At 41.6% G+C, this 4320-nt stretch overlaps 1 long non-coding RNA gene across 1 annotated transcript in view; it reads left to right on the forward strand.

Annotated features, from left to right (window-relative positions):
- The window catches only part of LOC118427620, a 5178-nt gene extending 2091 nt beyond the window's left edge, over positions 1-3087 (forward strand). The window contains exon 2 of the long non-coding RNA XR_004832535.1: positions 1997-3087. This is a non-coding gene — a long non-coding RNA (uncharacterized LOC118427620). The remainder of the gene's footprint in view (positions 1-1996) is intronic.
- The last annotated feature ends 1233 nt before the right edge of the window (positions 3088-4320 follow it).

Consider the following 4320-nt stretch of genomic DNA (forward strand, 5'->3'; position numbering starts at 1 on the left):
GGCCTTTAGACAATGACGACAGATCTTACGCACCTGTACAATGTCTCACCTGGTTCGTAGTCAATGGAAACACACCAAACTCACCTGCACAGTTTGTCACCTGGTCTGAACACACCAGACTCTCCTGTACAGTTTCTCACCTGCTTTGTAGTTAATGGAATCACACTTTACCTACTTTTGTAGTGTTTCACCTGGTCTGAATACATCTTACACACCTGTTTAATGTCTCACCTGCCAGGTAGTCAATGCTAACACACCTTACACAGCTGTGCAGTGTTTTACTTGGTCTGTACTCAATGGAAACACAACTGTATAGTGTTTTTCCTGGTCTGTACTCAATGGAAACTCACCTTAGTCACCTGTAGTTTATCACCTGGTCTTAACACACCTTATTCACCTGCACAGTACCTAACCTGGCCTGTAGATAAAGGAAACACAAATCACTCACCTGCACAGTGTCTCACCTGGCTGCAGACAATGGAAACACACCTTACACACCTGTGCAGTGTCTCACCTGGCCTGTAGACAATTGAAACACACCTTACACACATGTGCAGTGTCTCACCTGGTCTGAATACAACTTACACACCTGTACAGTGTCTCACCTGGCCTGTAGTTCATGGAAATACAATTTACACCCCTGTACAGCATCTCACCTGGCCTGTAGTTCATGGAAACACACCGTACACACCTGTACAGTGTCTCACCTGGCCTGTAGCTGATGGAAACACACCTTACACACCTGTACAGTGTCTCACCTGGCCTGTAGCTCATGGAAACACACCTTACACACCTGTGCAGTGTCTCACCTGGCCTGTAGCTGATGGAAACACACCGTACACACCTGTATAGTGTCTCACCTGGCCTGTAGTTCATGGAAACACACCGTACACACCTGTACAGTGTCTCACCTGGCCTGTAGCTCATGGAAATACAATTTACACACCTGTACAGTGTCTCACCTGGCCTGTAGCTCATGGAAACACACCTTACACACCTGTGCAGTGTCTCACCTGGCCTGTAGCTGATGGAAACACACCGTACACACCTGTATAGTGTCTCACCTGGCCTGTAGTTCATGGAAACACACCGTACACACCTGTACAGTGTCTCACCTGGCCTGTAGCTCATGGAAATACAATTTACACACCTGTACAGTGTCTCACCTGGCCTGTAGCTGATGGAAACACACCTTACACACCTGTACAGTGTCTCAACTGGCCTGTAGCTCATGGAAACACACCTTACACACCTGTGCAGTGTCTCACCTGGCCTGTAGCTGATGGAAACACACCGTACACACCTGTATAGTGTCTCACCTGGCCTGTAGCTCATGGAAACACACCGTACACACCTGTACAGTGTCTCACCTGGCCTGTAGCTAACTAGCTGTAATGTTATAATTACAGATTCGCATTTTAAAAAGAGGTTTTAAGGTTTGCACACCTGTTTTCTAGTGATTTATTGTCCCAGGGCCCAGATAACGTTAATAATAACTAACACCTAACTTACCATACGTAATTGTATACATGCATGCACACATCTCACAACGAGGAACACGTAGACGGTCAAAAGGTTTATTCATTAAAAATCTGCTAAAGTTACACACTTGAGATGACCAATCATCTGATAAAATAATCATCTTAACACATAGATGAACAAACAATGCTTATAAAGGTCTAGAAAATGCTACCCAGGTCCCTGTAAGTTGTACACCGGGTCCGCACTGAGCGAATCCCATGCAAGACTGCAGAAACACTAAGTATTTGAGTCTGCGCAGTAATATATTCCCTCTAGCTACCACAAAGGTCAGGAGTACTATACGTGTCACCTCCGGGTTCAGCTTTGCACATCGCCCCTTTACAATGATACAAAAAATTACACAGTAATCTAAATTAGGACATCAACAGACCGTTGAGTTAATCACTGATCTTTGTCATTTCGTTCATTTCAAAATAATTTGCCAGTCGGTATGACAAGCCTTTTTACATTTCAGGTTCCAGTGACATCGTCTACCCCAGATGGAAACCTAGGTTGGAAACCGGAAACCCAATTTACTACTACTACTATTCTTAGTATCCTTAGTTTATCTTAAAAGTTAGGATTTGTTGTAGCCTCTATGTAGATTTCAACTACAGTACTGTATACTTAGAAACCCCTCTGTGTATACTTAGAAACCCCTCTGTATCTGGACAATAGTCAAACTTTTACCAACATGTATACAAGCACAGATGAAATTTTACGCTTAAGTACTTGTACATTTTGTAGTACATGTGTGTGTATCAAGATTGCAGTAGACATTGGGATGTCATCAGTGTTTCACACTGTCATATAGTTTGAGGGTGTGTTTGACATTAACAACTTCTTATAGTTGTAAGATGAGAATGCTTTGGAGATGAGAAGTTAATGGATATCATGGAGGAGAGAAAAAGAAGGTCCCTAAAAATAGCTTTGTTTGAGTCTAGTCTTGTTTACCAACATTTGCTGGTCAGGTTAGTGGAAGCAGACCAAAAAAAAACTGGACTTCAGGCTAATGAATTCCTGGTATACATTATTATACATGTATATTGAACTTTGTTATACTTCAGTTGTACACAGCAATTAAGTTCATGTCTCCCATCAGTTGGCAACAAATTTAAAAAGAAGTGAAATAGTCCTTATCCCACAGATTGTGTGTACTTCAACTTGTGTAGGGGCCATATGCACATTTTTCAAGAGCTTGCATACTGTAAAAGCTAGGTCCTGTCCTGTTCATGATATGGAGTGATGTAATTTTCAATCATTTTGGCTTGAGATGTAGTTATTAACATGTACTTGTGACTGAAGGGACTCACAGAATGTGATGAAATGAACATTCATTCATAGCGGTTCTATCAAATGTTTTGTGACAAAAAAATAGTTTCAGAAACATTAGCACAGCTGTATACATTTGGTAGATGGATTTTTACTGAGGACCAATCAATTTCTAAGTCTAAGAACTTGTATCAAAGTCTCGGAGACATGCTGCATGCCTATGTACCTGCCAGGCTAGTGTGCTACATTTTAGGCACTTGCAAAGTTCAACATTACAATATCTCATAATTATAACAATGGCTGTGATTGCTTTGTGTTTCTTTGCTTATAACTGTTTGTACAAGTAATAATTCATATCCAAGTACATAATTTTATAGGTTATACATTGCCAGGATTGCCACACACAATGAGTTTCAAATTGTGGCATTTTCCAACAAGGGGCTGCTTTGGAGCACCCAAGGCATACAGTTACATACTAACTATGCTACAATGCCACCACATGATCCACTAACTTGCTTCTATCATTATATGAATCATAGTTTTGAGACATACAGTTTTACAGCTTGCTTTGTACTTGATATTACACCCAGTGAAACCAACCAGAAACAATAGTTCAATTCTACCTCAGACAGACTTTCATCTGTCAGTGATCATGATCTGACAAATTAGTTTTGATCAAGGACGTTATATAAGAGGATAACGTCCTTGGTTTATAGATTAGACACCACGTAAAGAAAATAACGTTAGAGTCCAGTGGGTAATTTTGGCCCAAAGATATACACTTTATGTAGAGTTTGTGCCGTCTACTGAATTCTCATTTAAGTCACTTGTGTCAAGGAGCGATAAAAGCTCCTTGCTTGTGTGTAGAAGTTATCATCAAAGGCACGCTTCACTTCATAAATTATAAAATAACCCGTCCAAACGCTCCAGAGCCCATCGTCAACAAATTATGAACATTGAAACGCGTAAAATTTTCGCGCAAAAACTTGACAGAAGCCTGTTAATCACAATGCTTAATGTGTCTACAAACTACTACAGTGCGTGTTCCGCGATAAACTGCCGCTCTATCTGCTATTTTGATGAGAAAAACGGCCCGGTTGTTGTCTGGGAGATCGGCAAGGCTGTGCTGCACACTCTGGAGCAGTTATACGTCACGGGTCAGAGGTCACGGGTATTTAAACATGAGGCGGATACAAGATAGTCCTGACCATGGGGAGATGAAGCTATGTAATGACGTCACTGGTGTAGAAGTCTCGCGAGAAATGGATTCTCGCGAGACTTCATAATTGTGACGTCAGTGTGAATCCTAATATGTTTACACTGATGGACCTCGATGAAGGTTAAGGAATGGGCACAAATGACCGAGGAGTCTTCTTTGTTTCAGCCATAACGAGACCGAGATTCGCACTCTTCCTTGGGTTCAATCTTACCCCTACTTTCTCCAATCCTTACTACCCCTACTTTCTCCAATCCTCACTTCTCCCAAACCTCAATCCTATCTTCTCCAAACCTACACTCTACCTGTCA

Source organism: Branchiostoma floridae, chromosome 12 (assembly GCF_000003815.2).
Source record: "Branchiostoma floridae strain S238N-H82 chromosome 12, Bfl_VNyyK, whole genome shotgun sequence".
Lineage (NCBI taxonomy): Eukaryota > Metazoa > Chordata > Leptocardii > Amphioxiformes > Branchiostomatidae > Branchiostoma > Branchiostoma floridae.